Below are 17,568 nucleotides of genomic sequence, written 5' to 3'. Positions count from 1 at the left end.
ACATCCCTCACCTGGTACCTTCTGTAGAGGCAGAAAAGGGGATAACCTTTTTCATACCCATCATAAAGAATCATAGCTGATACTCTTATTTAAAAAAAGACAGATTAATAAGAGAAAAGCATAACAAATTTATTTGGTCATAGTTTTGTTTGACCCAGGAGCTCTCAAATTGAAAAATCCAAAGATACGGGGGAACTGTCTGATTTTATGCTTAGGTTTGATGAAGCAGAGACAGCTAAGTAGAAATGTGATTGGACAAAAAGGTTATGAGTAAATGGAAATGGACTAAGTAGGAAAACTTAGCAAAGCCCCTCTGGTCAGATTCTTTTTGACCTTGTGCCACAGTTCTTCCTTCCAGGTATGGAGTAGGGCCCCTCTGGAATGAGGATCTTACGACTTAAAACTATTCAAGGTACTCAGAGAACTTCTTCATAGCCAAGTCTTACAAAGAAAGGCAGGGAAAAATTAGAACAAGAGTTCTAGGTTTTATGACTGACTTTGAGCAAAAGGAGTTCTGGTTTCTATGATCTTGTGGAAGAGGAATTCTAGTTCGTATTTTAATGGGGAATGAGGGGTGAGAGACAGAAGGGCAAGAAAAGAACAAAGAGAAACTCTGCTTTGTGGCTGTTTTTGAGCCTTTCACTTTGGGATATTTTTTGATGAGCCCCAGTTATTAACAGAAGCCTTGTATGTTCTGCCTCTTGGTACAGGCTTCTTCTCTGAGAGTCAGTCCTTATGCTTAGTGCCTTTGGTATCTATGCACTGACCCTTCTAATTCCTGAACTCCATTCTTAACTTTTTCAGTCTCAAAGATGTTCTCCTCTGCTCTCTCAGTCATCCACAGGCAGTCTTATACCAGACCTTGCTACTGCATAGAACTGCTTGGTTTCTTTTATTAACTATCTTGTGAACACCTTAACTTGACTTCTGTGAATACTTACCTTGGATGTGTCAACCTTTGTACTCTGACCCATCACTGAACACAGAGTTTTGTCTCTGGTGATTGCCAGTATACTTTTTTGAATGAATAAATTATAGCATGGTATTCGGTAAGTTATTAGAGCCTAATGCTATAGAAAAATTCAAGATATATACATAGCCTCCCTCTCTCTAACTTCATGTTGAATAAGAACCTTCTAATGGTACAGCAAAGCAAGCCCTGTCTCTAGGTCATGTTGTGCAGTGGATGTTTGTCATAATCATGGACATCCTGAATCTTTTAGGTTTCTGTTCTACATTTTAGTGTTTTTTTCTTGCTGAGATTTGCAATTTAAATTTATGTTCCAAGCCACTCTGGAGGCTAAGGCCAGACATGTGAACCAGGTTCTACCAGGGAAATGGACCATATGATGAAGAAGGTCACATTCAAAACCTACCTATCCAAAGAGAATGGCAGGAAATGACAGGGCCTTCAGGGGCAGCAGCAGCAAGTCCTGTGGTAGCACACTGCTCTCAGTGCCTCCTGTTTTAGGTCCACCAGGCAAGCTAGCATGCTGACCCACAAGGCCAGTGGGACCGGCCCGTGAGTGGTCTGGTGTTTGGGCTTTCTTCCTGGTTGTAGACTCTCTGAGCATAAGTCACTGGCTCCCAGTTTCTGGAAATTTTGAGTTTCACAATATTTTTAATGACTTTCTTCTTTCTTTTATCTCGTCTTTCTTTTTTTGCCTAACCTGCTGTAGTAGATTCTGTTGTTTACAGTGGGAACCCTGACCTATGTGGATGGTCATTTCTTTTTTCTACTATGAATTAAAAAATGGCATTCTGGTTTTCCTGCTTCTAGGCCACTCTTGGACAGATGAGATCCAAGTTTCTGAGACTATAAGACAATAAATCAGGCCCTGGACCTTAGAAAATGGTGCATTTTCCAAGTGACAAATTTTCCAGTGCCTCTGGGGACATGACTACATGATTATCTCATTTCCTCCAGGTAGCACTCTTTGCATTGCAGTGATTAATGCTTATTTCCATTTACAATTTCAGTATACAGTTATTAGAATATGAAAATCATATTTGTCTCTGTTTCTGTTTAATGCCAGAGGGCATGTACGCATGCATGAAAGAGACAGAGAGAGAGAGAGAGAGATAGAAAGAAAAAGAAAGCCTTTTCCAATTGGACTTGGTCGTATGCCATTCTTTTTTACCCTTAATTTTTCCAACCCATCAAGATTCTGGTCATGCATGCACATGCTCAGCATATTTATTTTTCAAGCTGCCAGAGCCAGAATTTGAACCTGGGTTAGCCATGTGGGATTCTTATTTCCTTTTAACTTAACCACCATGCTATGGGGTTGGCCCAAATTAGTTTCTACCTTCTTGGCTCTTACATTGTTTTGGTAGGGTTTTTTTTATTATTATTTAAATAACTTATTCATTGGGGCTGGCAGGTGGTATGGTGATTAAGGTCATTGGACTCCCATATGGCTGACTGCGGTTCGAGTCCTGGACCTGGTAGCTTGCTCTCTTACTTTTCCTCTCTCTCTTCCTCTTTCACTCTGTCCCTCTCTGGTCAAAATAAAATAAAGTTAAATAAAATAATTCTTTAAAAAATGATTTAATTTTATTTATTCATTATTATTATTTTAATGTCACCATAGAGAGATGGAGAGAGGGAGAGAAGGAAAGTGAGAAAGCAAGCTGCCAGTTCTGAGACTTGAATTGTGGTCGATCATGTGGGAGTCCAGAACCTTAACTACCTTGTTACCTGCCGGCCCCTGTTTTGGTAGTTTTTACATCCCATTTGAGAACACTAATGGCATCCTGTTGTCCTTGGTAAAAATTCTAGACCTTAATTTATATTCACTTTCTAGCAGAGGTTAGCAGGTAGCGTGGTGGTTAAGGCACTGTGCTCCCAAATGGCTGACCATGTTTGAGTTCTGGACCTAGCAGCTTGCTTTCTCACTTCCTCCACCTCTCTGTCTCCCTCTAGTGAGCACATGTGCTTTATAACAAACTAAAAATGATAACAATAATAAATAAAATTAAGTAAATTTAGATTCCCTTTCTCAATATTCTTTTGTTAAATTTTTTAAAAATAATGATTTTTTAAAATTAATTTTATTCATTGTCATTATTTTATTTTACTTTTTTGAAGTTGACCAGAGAGAGACAGAGAGAGAGAAGAAAAGTTAGAAAGCAAGCTGCCAGGTCTGGGACTTGAACCATGGTCAGCCATGTGGGAGTATGGCTGCCTTAACCACCACACCACCTGCTGACCCCCATTTTCTCATTCTTATATTACTATTACATTGCAATGTTTGCTTGTCCTTTTGATTAAAAAATATCTCTGGTTGTTGATCATGTTTTTCTCTCTGCTTAAAGGAATAAGTCCTACATTTCTGTTTGCCAGAATCTTACCTGTTGTTTAGTACTCCATTCAGCTTCCATTTCTTCAATGAAGAATTTTCTAATTAGTATCTTTTTTTTAAATTTATTTTTTATTTATCTTTTAAAAGTTTTTTGCTTTAGGGGGCCTGCGCTCGCCAGAAAAACAGAGAGAGACAGAGAGATAGAAAGCGAGAAATCACCCCCTCAGAGAGGATGGTCATGCTGCAGTCCCTTCTCCTCCATTCTCCTTTCGGGATCCTGGGCACACATGCACACATGCCTGGCGTGAGTTTAAGCCACTGGGTCTGGGACTCGAACCATGGTTGACCACATGGGAGTCCAGCAACATAGCCATTATGCTAACTGCTGGTTCCCCAAAGAATTTTCTGATTAGTATTTAAAGAAATATTTGTTTCAGTTTCTGAAATCTGTGCCATTGAGAGAATATCCCTTTTTTAAAAGAATTTATTTAGTTTTATTTATTATTATTTTTAAAGTTGCTATAGAGCACATGCACTTACCAGAAAGAAAGAGAGAGACAAAGTGAGAAAGTAAGCCACCAGGTCTGGGACTTGAACTGCCATGTGGGAGTCCAGTATCCTAACCATCATACCACCTGCTAGTCCTGAGAATATTCTATTATGACCTTGTTCAAAAATTAGTTTTTCTGTTTAGATGTCTTCTCAACTCTCTTGTGGACTTTTAAAGGACCAGATCCCATCTTACCATTTATTATATTTCTCTTAAATATTGAGAGTTGGATTATTTTGGCTCTAAGAGTGGTAGATGTCAACATAGGCAGTAATTAAATGAATTAATTACTGAATCACTTCATGATAAATATCTATCTGTCAAAACAGGGGGGAAATGTTCTTTTTAGAGGTATTTGGGAATTTTACAAGGGCTTCAGGATTGGGTGTTCTTTGGTTGAAAGGACTGTCATCATAATTCATTAGAATCACAACTTAAAAATCCTAGAGATAGACACATTTATATTCTTGAGGGGATATCATATTCAAGAGCCACAGTGCAAAGATAACTAGTAGGTGAGAGAAAAGGTTTGTCCATCCTTTAACATGTAGCATCACATATAGACTCAGGAGATGTCCATCCTTTAACATGTAGTGTCACATATAGACTCAGGAGATGGTAGGTGCCTTTAGAATGGGAAGAAGAGGTTTAAGAGTCCTACTTCTGGCTTCTGTAGTCTTGATTCTGCCACAAACTAAGGCTTGGGCAAGTCATGTATGATAATGTTTTTGCCTCATTTGATTGCTGATAAAGTCCAATAAAGGTATGAACATTTTGGAAATAAAGGAGGGAAAGTTGGGGATAGAAGTCAGTGGGGAGGAGAAAGAAAGAGAATAATAATGTGGGAGAGAGCAGCAGATGGCATAATGGTAATGTTGCTGGACTTCCACATAGTAGATAGTGGTTTGAGTCCCAGGCCTGGTGGCTTAAAACTAATGCTGGGCACATGTGTGTGCATGCCCAAACCCCCTAGAGGAGAATGGAAGAGAAGGGCTTGAGGCATGGCCAACTGCCTGGGGAAGTGAGTTCTCTCTTTCCGTCTCTCTGTGTCTCCAGCAAACACCTGTGCCCTATAGCAAAAAAACCTCTCTTAAAAAAAGAAAGAATAAGAATGGGGGAGTAAACATGGTGGATTCCACCATGGTAGAGCAGAACCAGGCATTATAAGTAGAGGAGCCTTCTCTTGTCTAAAAGATATCAGAGTCTTTCTGAAAGTGTTTCTCAAGGCTGTGGCAGAGACTGCCATTTGCCTATTTCATTCTCTTCTTTCCTTCATTATCAGAGCTCTAAGTTGTAGTGATAGCCACCTTGGAAAGAGCAAGTGCCTTTTTTTCCCTCTCTCCAGATGTGACTTTCTTCTCAAGCTTTTGTCTAGGGCCTGGCAAAGCACTTGTATATTGTGGGCATTCCGCACACCTGGGAGAATCAATGCTGCTGAAAGAGCGCTTGTGAAAACTGGAACAGAGCTAGAGACTGGGAGCTTCTTATGGCTTAGAATAAAATAAGATAAATAAAAGATCTTTTACTTATCTTTCCCTTTCTTACCTCCCACCCTCCTTCCTTCCTTCCATCTCCCTCCATCCCTCCCCCTCCATCGAAAGCGAGAAATCACCCCCCAGGGGGCATAGTCACGCTGCAATCCCTTCGACTCCATTCTCCTCTCGGGATCTTGGGCATGCACGCACAGGCACCTGGTGTGAGTTTGAGCCATCAGGTCTGGGACTCGAACCATGGTGGACTACGTGGGAGTCCAGCAACATAGCCATTACACTAACTGCTGGTCCTCCCCCCACACCATCTTTTCTAATACAGTTACATACTAAGGAGCTGAGAGCAATGCCAGGATTTTCTAAAAGGCCTATTATAAAAAGGATGGAGCTTATTCACTGAGCCCAGAGCAGCACATTTTCTTACCTGTGCTCACTACTGCTGGAGCCTCTTCTTCTTCATTAGGATGATACATTTTCACCATGCTGCTTCCCAAATGAAGAAAGATTTTTAAAACACCCAGGTGCAGTTTCACCCCTGTGGTCCTGCTTTGTACCAGCCAGGCCCAGAACAGGGCAGGACATTTTCTCCTCATTATCACCTCATCACTCAGTTCCCCTTGTCTGAGTTGGGTCAGCGAGGTGGGGCTGGAGCCCAGTGCAGGAACTGAAGTGCTAATGAGGAGAAAGTGTTCAAGCATGGACCCTGCCCTTTCACTCAGGCCTCATTGAAAATGGTAACACCATGGGCTCATCTTTCTTCTGACTGCTAAGTTCAAATGGATTTTAATGCTGCTGTTTTCTGGAGTAAGTAGAATGTAGAGTATTTTAGTTCTTAGTAATAAACTACTTGGCCCAGGGGAAGGGAAATTAATCAAGTATGCAGTTGGTGCAGAAGGCTCTTCTCTGTTTACAAGAAGAAAGACATAATTTGCATGGAGGAAATGTTTCCAAGAATGAGATATACCAGTCAACCTGGTATATAAACCAAGTTACTGTCGAGCAAACTCATCGGAGCACCTGTTGAGTGTTAGGGTGAGACCAGGTGGCAAGAATACAAATAAATGGTTAGCATTTATTAAATGCTTTCTTTAAGACAGAGACCATGAGCTTGGAGCTTTTGTGATAGCTTTATATGCTATTGACTTAGCTAAACTGGAACTCGGTTTCCCGATTTCCTTCCTGGTGTGATTCTGGTTAGAGCTGACTATAAGAGAAATCTGCATGGGGCTGGAAAGGCAGAACCAAAGCAGCCACAAACCTGTTCGGAAGGCTGGGGTGGGACACAGGAACTGCTGCTCACCTGCCCTGATCGCCACTCACCTTGTTGGTGCAGGGCAGTGGCTGAGCCTGCAGATTTTCCAGATTGTGCACAATCTCTTCCAGCCTCCTGAACCAGCTTCATGTGCATCTTTGGGGTGAGTGAATCTGCATCTTTAAGAGAGAGGTGATGAGAGAGAGATGTGGCTTGTGGTTTGTCCTGTGGGGGTAGAGTGGTCCTTACGGAATTTGATTTTTTCCTCTCTCTCACTTCATGTCACATTTTCTTCCCAAACATTAGTTCTGAACTTCAACAACTTTAAGCCCAGAGATCTAACGCTAACAGCCTTCCACCTGTTTCTCCACCAGTTCCTGTTTGTGGTGCCTGTTAATGACTTTTATTTGATTCTCCAGCTAACCCTTTCTGAACTTCAACTACACTGGTTTTGCCCACAGCTATATGGTCTGATCTGTAGAATGAATACATTTCTGTTCCATGTCACTCACTGATTTAGAGACTGGTAGAGATGTGAAGGTTCTCGTATGAGCTACAATGGTAGTGAAAGCTTGGATATTTAGGAAGCTGATACCAGAGGCAGGAGGGACCAGCAGGTGGCATGGTGGTTAAGGTGCTGGACACTCCCATATGGCTGACCATGGTTCAAGTCTTGGACCTGGTGCCTGGCTTTCTCACTTCCCCTCTTTCTATTTCTGTGTCTCTCTCTGTCACATTAAAAATAAAGGAATAGATAAAATTTAATAACTAATTAAAAAAAAGAGTGGGGTACATGGAAGGCCTGATTCTGTTTCCTGACAACCTAAAACAAGCTGGGTGTGGTGGTCGCAGAGGCCTGGAAGGTTGGGGGCAGAAGGATCATGACATAGCAAGATTCTGTCAGAAATGCCTATTTCTCCCTCCTCCCCATAAATAAATAAATAAATAAAACTTAGGCAGGAATAATAGAAATGAACTGCTACTATTCCATGGTAGACGGAAATAAACATAAGATCACCTTTTTGATATTGAACAAGATTCAGTCTGTTTCTAGGTTAGGTGGGTCTAATGTGCTTTCTCAGGTCTTTGACCCACTGAAGAGAAAACTGCCCTCTGAAGTGAATTCTGGGATTCATCCAGCGTTCTCACCTTTAGTAACCTGGTGCTTACAACTGCTCATGTCCTTCTCTCTGTGCGGCTTTGATAACTGGCCCTATACTCCCAGGCTCAATAGGAAGTTCAGACCCTTCTGTTTCTTTTTCTTTTTTTCCTTTTTTTTTTGAAGAAGTTTTTGTTATAGGGCAAGTGCACTCTCCAGAAAGACAGAGAGAGACAGAGAGACAGAAAGTGAGAAATCACCCCCCAGGGGGAATGGCCACACTGCAATCCCTTCTCCTCCATTCTCCTCTCGGGATCTTGGGCACACATGCACACATGTGCCCAGCATGAGTTTAAGCCACCGGGTCTGGGACTTGAACCGTGGATGACTACATGGTAGTCCAGTGACATAGCCATTATGCCATCTACTGGTCCCCAGACCCTTCTGTTTCTAGTCTACATTTTAAAATAAGGATCGAAACTGATGAAGTTAGAACAAAACTCAAATCCTACATCAACTCACCTTTGCACAGTTTACTTGCCCCTTCAAAAACAACTTTTAATAAGAAACAAGGGAAGTTCAAAATAATATAAAACATTTGTGGTAACTTGGTCCATGTGTAAGAACCAGGATATAGTGTCCCTGGATTCCTGGAATGGGTCCCTAGTGAAGGAGTGAGAAAGACCAGACAGCATCTGGGTATAGGCTCCATGAGAACCTTGCTTTGAGCTGTCACACTCTTATCAAACTAAAAATAAATTAGTTGAGGGGAAGGGGTGTGGATTTTACACATTAGGAGAAAAAAATGGCAAAATTAATTTGATAGTACATCTGGAAGTTCATTTTACTCTCTCCTGGATTTGGGCAGTATTAAAAGTTATATTAAATAACTTTTAATTAACTGTGAGGTAATAATGGAAATGTTTTTTGAAACCACTTTAATCTACTCATAAATATGACTACTGATAGAAAAATAAGGTAGCATCGGAAACAGACTGCTCTTTTGTGAGCTGATAGTATAAATTAATTTTGATTTTAGTTTATGCATACTTTGAAAGGTATTGCTTAATCCTACTAAATTCTAGGGGAGTAAACCTCTCCAGAGATATGCCCAGATTTCCCCAAAACAACAGGGTGGTGATCTCAGGCACAGGGTAAAATTAACCACTGAGGTTTCTTTTTTTCCTTTTTTTTTTTTTTTTGCTATAGGGCACGTGCACTTGCCAGAGAGAGAGAGAGAGAGACCGGGAGACAGAGAGACAGAGAGACAGAAAGCGAGAAATCACCCCCCAGGGGGCATAGTCACGCTGCAATCCCTTCGACTCCATTCTCCTCTCGGGATCTTGGGCATGCACGCACAGGCACCTGGTGTGAGTTTGAGCCATCAGGTCTGGGACTCGAACCATGGTGGACTACGTGGGAGTCCAGCAACATAGCCATTACACTAACTGCTGGTCCTCCCCCCACACCATCTTTTCTAATACAGTTACATACTAAGGAGCTGAGAGCAATGCCAGGATTTTCTAAAAGGCCTATTATAAAAAGGATGGAGCTTATTCACTGAGCCCAGAGCAGCACATTTTCTTACCTGTGCTCACTACTGCTGGAGCCTCTTCTTCTTCATTAGGATGATACATTTTCACCATGCTGCTTCCCAAATGAAGAAAGATTTTTAAAACACCCAGGTGCAGTTTCACCCCTGTGGTCCTGCTTTGTACCAGCCAGGCCCAGAACAGGGCAGGACATTTTCTCCTCATTATCACCTCATCACTCAGTTCCCCTTGTCTGAGTTGGGTCAGCGAGGTGGGGCTGGAGCCCAGTGCAGGAACTGAAGTGCTAATGAGGAGAAAGTGTTCAAGCATGGACCCTGCCCTTTCACTCAGGCCTCATTGAAAATGGTAACACCATGGGCTCATCTTTCTTCTGACTGCTAAGTTCAAATGGATTTTAATGCTGCTGTTTTCTGGAGTAAGTAGAATGTAGAGTATTTTAGTTCTTAGTAATAAACTACTTGGCCCAGGGGAAGGGAAATTAATCAAGTATGCAGTTGGTGCAGAAGGCTCTTCTCTGTTTACAAGAAGAAAGACATAATTTGCATGGAGGAAATGTTTCCAAGAATGAGATATACCAGTCAACCTGGTATATAAACCAAGTTACTGTCGAGCAAACTCATCGGAGCACCTGTTGAGTGTTAGGGTGAGACCAGGTGGCAAGAATACAAATAAATGGTTAGCATTTATTAAATGCTTTCTTTAAGACAGAGACCATGAGCTTGGAGCTTTTGTGATAGCTTTATATGCTATTGACTTAGCTAAACTGGAACTCGGTTTCCCGATTTCCTTCCTGGTGTGATTCTGGTTAGAGCTGACTATAAGAGAAATCTGCATGGGGCTGGAAAGGCAGAACCAAAGCAGCCACAAACCTGTTCGGAAGGCTGGGGTGGGACACAGGAACTGCTGCTCACCTGCCCTGATCGCCACTCACCTTGTTGGTGCAGGGCAGTGGCTGAGCCTGCAGATTTTCCAGATTGTGCACAATCTCTTCCAGCCTCCTGAACCAGCTTCATGTGCATCTTTGGGGTGAGTGAATCTGCATCTTTAAGAGAGAGGTGATGAGAGAGAGATGTGGCTTGTGGTTTGTCCTGTGGGGGTAGAGTGGTCCTTACGGAATTTGATTTTTTCCTCTCTCTCACTTCATGTCACATTTTCTTCCCAAACATTAGTTCTGAACTTCAACAACTTTAAGCCCAGAGATCTAACGCTAACAGCCTTCCACCTGTTTCTCCACCAGTTCCTGTTTGTGGTGCCTGTTAATGACTTTTATTTGATTCTCCAGCTAACCCTTTCTGAACTTCAACTACACTGGTTTTGCCCACAGCTATATGGTCTGATCTGTAGAATGAATACATTTCTGTTCCATGTCACTCACTGATTTAGAGACTGGTAGAGATGTGAAGGTTCTCGTATGAGCTACAATGGTAGTGAAAGCTTGGATATTTAGGAAGCTGATACCAGAGGCAGGAGAGGTCCAAGTCACGGACTGGTGGTTAAGATGGCTGGATCCCATACAGCTGACTGCACAAATTGAGTCCCAGATGCAGTGGCTTGAGAAACACACCAGGTGTGTGTGCATGCATGCCCAGAATCATGAAAGGAGGGAGAGAGAAGAAGGGATCGAAGCATGACCATACCCCATCCATAGTACGGGAAGTGATTTATTTCTCTCTCTCTGTCTTCTGTGAGTGTATGCTTTCTCTGGGAAAAAAAACCAAAACACAAAAACAAAACCAAAAACAAAACCAAAAAAAAAACCTGGAGACAGGCGATCTATGGTATGTGGTGGTGAAAAGTTTGGCCACACTGCTATCTGTAGTAATGTGAAAAATAGAAACTGTCACCACCAACTGGTAGATTTGGTTAAGGAGATTTCTTGGACAAATATTGAAAGTGTCAACTGGTTTCTTTTAGCAACATGTGATAAAGTAGAGATAGAAAGAGATGAGCTTAAAAAGAAACTGATACATTTTCAAGCACAATTTAAAAGAAATATAGAGAGCCCAATCAAAAAGACCTCAAAGTAAGAAATGGTCTCAGAGAAAAGACCTAACTCAACGTAGAATACTGTCATAGAGTAAAAATGTAGTCCAGTGTGCGAGTGTAAAACCCAATGTTAAAAATTCAGAAGTAAAGTATTTGTCTTGTTTTAAGAATCTCTGTGGTGTGTCTCTCAGGCGTTCTTTACCGAACAGCAGAGCTTTTAAGACTTAAGGGCTTTGTTCAGCACCTGTCTTGTGCCAGGCACAAAATGAAAAAGGGCCTGTCTCAGAAAGAAATCTGAATGTGGCATTTACCCAGTCGAGTGGAATATGGTTTAATACATAAAAAGTATGCATTTTAATAGAAATTGTACTAACTTGAAATGAACAGAGAGCATTCAAAATGAAGTCTTTTGGGTCTTTAAACTTCCACAGGTGGCAAATAGCTAAGAATGCCGCTCAGCTGAAGACCAAGCCATTTCTGATGGAAAAGGAAGGTGGCTCAGAATGTGGAGTTGAGAGTCCAGTGGAAGGGCCAAGACCCCCTGTGCTTGCCTCCCTACCTCATGGCTTTGTCCAGTACCCTGGAGCTTGCTCAGCCTGCTTGGAAGAGCCAGGAAGTGCCACCTGTATATGTCTGTAAAGGCAACCATCAAACAATGAGCAACGGGCATCAGTGGATGAATATTTCAGTTTCCATGTTCCTTGGTAAGCAAATTTTTCATGGTTTCTCAAAGGTGCCTCAGTCGGGGAGGGAATGAGCCAGTTTTCCACAGTGACTTCCTCATTAATATACTTTACTGGACTTTCTCGTCCTATTACCTTGCTTTCAGCATTCCTTCATTTATGCTTCCTGGAGTCCATACCCCACATAAACCACCTGCGCCCAATCCTTGTCTCGGAACTTGCTTTGGAGGACTCCAGCAACCCTTGGAAGGAGTGATTACCTTTGATGGGAAATGTGTGAAGACATGCCTGAATAGGACTCTTCAGGATTATGCAATTTACCACACCAGAAGGAAGGGTGTCTTGCGGGAGGTGCATTGGTAGCACAGGGGTAGCATGTGTCCATGTCTGTAGGTGAGAAATGGGATGCAGAGTTTGGAAAATTGCCAGTAGTCCTTATTGAAGCCAATAGAATAAAGTCTTTGTGTGGGATAAAAAGATGTGCTCCTCTCTGGGTGAATGTGAGTAATAGATTTGTCTGAATTAGAAAAAGGTGCCCAGGGAGAAACAGGTACTTCTTTTTCTGTAAGATGCAACCGATCACCAGAGATCGAGCCTTGGAAAGTAGAGGGGGGCTGGATTTCAGCTTCTTTCTGACTCTTGCCTGGACAACTCCCCTCATGTAATATGAGGGCACAAGACTGGACAGGTAGACATAGCTGATGTGAGATTGGCTTATGGGTCCTGTGAAGACAGGTCTCTTGTAGATAATGTGGATCCATTATTTTCTTTTTCTTTTCTTTTTAAAAATACTTTTGCCAGAGGCTGTTTGTACTCACTAGAGAGAGAGAGAGAGATAATGGGAATGGGGATTGAGAAAGTACCCCTCCCCCCATGGAGCACAGTCATGCCACGATCTCTCCTCCTCCATCTCTCCCTCTTTTCCAGATTTTAAGCACACACCTACATGCATCTGGCACGTTTATTAAGCTGCCAGCTCAGAGACTTGCACTTACAGTTGGCCATGTGGGATCCAGCTGCCTTAATCACCACTCTATGGGCTGACTTTATTAAAATGTTTTAAATAGGGGGGACTGACATCACTAGACTTTTGTTTTTGTTTTTGAGAGGCTTTTGTTATAGGGCATGTGTGCTTTCCAGAAAGACAGAGAGACAGACAGAAAGTGAGAAATCATTCCCCAGGGGGGATGGTCATGCCTCAATCCCTTCTCTTCCATTCTCTCAGGATCTTGAGCACACACTCACATGCACCCGGCGTGAGTTTAAGCCCCAGGTCCAGGACTCGAACCATGGTCAACCATATGGGAATCCAGCAACATAGCTATTGTACCAACTGCTGGTCCCTAGACTTGTGTTTTAAGAAGATGATTATGTCTGATGAGGAAGAGGAGCTTTGGTTTTGGGAAAAGGAAGGTGACTCACTGAAGACTGTGGTGATGAGGGCTTAAAATAAACAACATCTTTGGTGATGAGAAAAAATCGACATTTTATGCAAATAGAGAACACTTAATGGGTTGGCATTGGTGATAGACTGGTCATGGGTGGAGAGTTGGGAGTACAGGGAAATATGGGAAACATTTTGAGTAAGTGGTGATCACTTATAATTCCAACTGGTTCCTTAATTTCTAAACTTGTAGTTAGGTGAATCTCTATAGCAAATTATGCCTCATGGGATGTAGTTAGAAGTAGTATAAAACATGTTTATCAGCCCTCCACTGATTCACAATGGATGTGCAGTGAAATGGAAAATCATTTCAGTTAGGTCATTTTGATTTGTTCTCCCTGCATAGTCTATACTGTCCTGAGTAATCAGGAAACCCCAGGATAATGCCTGGTTTCTCACCAGGGTGACTGAGTGGATGGCTATGTCACTGTGCAATCTTGAGATAGGGAGGTACTGTGTCAAGAAAGAGAGATACATTTCTAGGTCACTAAAGACGAGCATTGCTGGTGACTTTACTAGAAATAAAAGCATCTGGGGACCAGCCCTTTAGCTTAGTGGTTAAGAGAGCTGATTTCCACATGGCCAACCATGGTTCGAATCTTGATTCTGGTGACTTGAAAAACATTCTGGGTGCATGTGCACACATACTGCAAATCCAGAGAGGTTGGAGGAATGATGGAGAAGGGATTGTGACCTGACAACCCCCATTGCAGTGTGTTTTTTCTTTCTCCCTCTTCCTCTCCCTCTCTGTGTCCCCCTCTGGAGAAAGCACACACTCTCTGGCAAAAATCAACCTGCCCCCCCCCAAACAAAACAAAACAAAACAAAACAAAAAAGCCTCTGGCAATTAAAAAAAAACATGTGGTCAAGAGTGACAGAAACTGGTCATTACACTGATTTCACTGAATTCAGTGTCTTGGGCCTGTGTGGTCCTGTGAAGGAAATAAGTGATTCAGGACATATGTCTTTGCTTTCTGTGATGAATTCACAGTCTACCTGGTGAGATGAGGTGTATGCAGAAGAAAAAGTCAAATAATAAAGGCAGGCTAATGGCCCAAAAAGGGAGAAAGGTAGTCACTGCCATAGGATGCAAGGAGGAGGAGACAATTCAGTAGAAAAGGTAGATATAAGGCTGCTCCTGTGGGAGTGAAGAGCAGGGAACTCCTAGACATATTATACTCCATAGGGAAACCAATGTTAAACTAGAAGACTCTAGAAAAGTCACAGGGAAATAGAAAATAAAGCCTAAGCTTGATGCATATGTATTCTATGAGGATCACTAGAATGACCATACTTCCTAGGCAGGAAAATGGAAAATCATTTGGAATCAATGGATGCCCCTTAGGTAGGGCAGATATATATATATTTTAATTGTCAGAGGACATGTACACTTGCCAGAAAGAGAGAAAGCAAAGCACCCTCTCCCCATGAGGCATGGTCATGCTGCAATCCTTTTTCCTCCATTTATCCATTCTGTCAGGATTTGGGGGCATGGTCACACAGACCCAGGTGTTTTCAAGTTGTTGGGACTGGGATTCACACCACTGTTGTTTATGTGGGGTCTGGCTCTATCTAGACAGTGATTTAACTGCTGCACTACAGGACTGACCCCAGGAAGTGCAGATTTTCCATGGCGAAACCATCCATTTAGGTACACTCTCTTATGTCCCCAAGCATAGGCTCCAGGATATTTAGCTGATAAATATTTCCGTGGGCCAGTGGTAGAAAGGAGTACTTGGGTTGGGGGTGCAGAATGGCTGAGAAAAAGAAGATTAATCTTTATTAATGTATCTTTTCTCCCTTCTCCCCAACACAAGTTCACTCCACAACCTGAGCATGCATACAACACACAAGACACACATGTGTGTCACACAGTCACGTTAACACATGTTTATCTTCTACCCTTTCCACGTCCTAGTCAGGGTCACAGTTCTGGCCACGAGAACACAGAGAATAACATTTTGAATTCCTTCACCCGCGTTATGGATCACTTTATAGAAAAGCCTAGGAAGGCAGGAGGTTCCCTAGAGGGTTATGTTTGCTAATTGGATGTTAGCAGAAGAATCTCCACAATTTGTAATCTATGTGCTTTTGTGATTTAGTTCCTGGGTGTATGGCTGATTCTGTGCTAGCTTTCCTCAGTTGGGTTTGTCTCTCAGCCCCTTCCTCATGCCTGTGAACATCTGATATCCAACTTTCTAGTGCTATAGAGGCCATTAAATTAGCTTAGACAGCAGGCAGACACTAAAGAAATGGGAAAACACCAGCTGATATCAGTCACACTGCACCATGGACTCCTGAGAAGGTGATGTGAGATATAGACTGTTGTGAGAACCCATTCAGCAAAGAACCACCTCTTTACAGCCCTGGTCACCCCCAGTGCTCCTGACAGTCACTTGCAAGTGCAAGAGAGGAGGATTGGGTGACCTCAGCCATGTCTTCAGTACCATCTCCCCATGGAAGCATCGAGCCTGTGAAGGCTGTCTTAGGCTGTGTGTGTGTGCATTGCAGGGTGATCATAGAGTGATGATCTTGTCTCCTTTGGGCATCAAAACCAAGGAGCATACATTTTAAAAGACTATAGAGAGAGCAAGACTGGAAGAAAGAAAATAATACAAAGAGCTGGCATTTGTTGGGTTTCCACTTACATTCCCAGAACTGGGCTTTACCTGCAGCATTTAATGTATTAATTTGCTTGGGTTTCCTAACAACCTGAGCTGTAGGCACTACAGCTGATTTGCACTCGCAGGGGAGGAGTCTGAGGCACAGACAAAACACACTGGAACCTGTCAGTCTCACTGGTCCTACTCAGGAGCTCGTATTCCTCCCTGGATAGAGCAGCTAATTGGAACAAACAGAGTGTCTTTTAGACACATGTAGAAATGCAGTTTTGTGAGTTATTATTTGTATGGCGATAAAAGCAATTTGTATATCAATATGCTAGCTATCTGAAACTACAGAGCAGTATTGGTTTAAAAAAAGTCACATGTGTTTATCAGAATTTGTCTCAAAAGATTAGAGAAATTACATGGTGCCAGTTGTTTTTGTATTTTTATTTGATTAACATCTGAAAACAAGGGGCTTTGTATTTTAATTTTTCTTTTTCCATATTTTTGTCCTTTAAATGAATAAACCTGGGACTAGTTTGAAGTTGTGCAAGTTGGGCCCACCCAATCCTCACTCTTTTATATTTGTATGTCTTTGTGTGTTTATTTTTATGTTTATTTCTAATCCATAGCCCTCCCACCCCCAAAAAACACATTATGCTGAGCAAGTCCCAACACTGCCCTATTATGTGGACAAGAAGCTTACATGGAGAGAGGGTAACAAAATAAAGAAGTGCCTAGAATGGGCCCCTGCTAAATGGCAGAGTTAAGCCACAGTCTAGTTCCTGGGAACGTTACAAAGCAGGACCTAGAAAGTTCGTGGGACTGAGTAGAAAGAACTATGACTACCTTGGGCTCTTGGATTCAAAGCATGATGTAGATAAGTGCTTGCTGGCTCTGCAGAAATGATTCCACCCCTCAGCTCTCTGCTTATAAAGATAGATTCTTTGGATTAGGTGGGCGGGGAGAGGAGATAATTTTCCCAGACTCTTCAGAGTGGCTGGCCTAGAAGAAACTGAACCAGCAGCTACAGCAGTGCAGGGAGCAGTGGTAGAGGTTACAGTGAACCTTTTCCAGTTTTCTGTTATTGTCATCATGGGCCCTTCTTAGGGGTATCAAGTTCCAAGTGGTGAATACTGTAATAGTAGGAAAGCAATGTCCTAAGTGTTTTACCATATTAACTATGTAATCCTGACAATAGCCCTATGGGGAAGATTTTGTTATCATTTCCACTTTAAGGATGAGCAAGAAGGTTAAGAGTCTCGTTCAAAGTCAGTCAGCTGGAGAGAGGCAGAGCTAGGTTTTGGACAGGGAAGTCCAAGCCTTTAACTACTATAGTTCACCTCCAGGAGCTTATCTTCCAGAGATGCTGCAGGTGCTGGCAGATGTAAAGGCCTTGTACCCAGTAAAGAGCTGTGCACATGAGTAAGTGAAAGGAATTGTTTATTCTGCATTTAAATCAACAAGATGAGTATTGCTAGGGCAGAGAATGACCTATGAGTGGGGGGACTGCAGCTGGTGCTTTCTGTGGTCCTACTGCCCTACCATGAGGGCTCAGTGTAAGTAAGGCAGCAGAGCCTGCTCCTCTGCACAGGAATGC

General features: G+C 42.3%; 1 long non-coding RNA gene across 1 annotated transcript; it reads left to right on the top strand.

The window, feature by feature from the left end:
* Positions 1-10,107: 10,107 nt before the first annotated feature.
* Positions 10,108-12,383, top strand: LOC102487770 (uncharacterized). The gene is made up of 3 exons (XR_333977.1): positions 10,108-10,275; positions 11,667-11,939; positions 12,065-12,383. It is a non-coding gene; the product is annotated as an uncharacterized LOC102487770 (long non-coding RNA).
* Positions 12,384-17,568: the final 5,185 nt, after the last annotated feature.

The sequence above is a fragment of the Tupaia chinensis genome, unplaced genomic scaffold (assembly GCF_000334495.1).
Source record: "Tupaia chinensis unplaced genomic scaffold, TupChi_1.0 Scaffold000121_1, whole genome shotgun sequence".
NCBI lineage: Eukaryota > Metazoa > Chordata > Mammalia > Scandentia > Tupaiidae > Tupaia > Tupaia belangeri.
The sequence above is the reverse complement of the archived record's forward strand: the minus strand, read 5'-3'. Positions and strand labels throughout refer to the sequence as shown.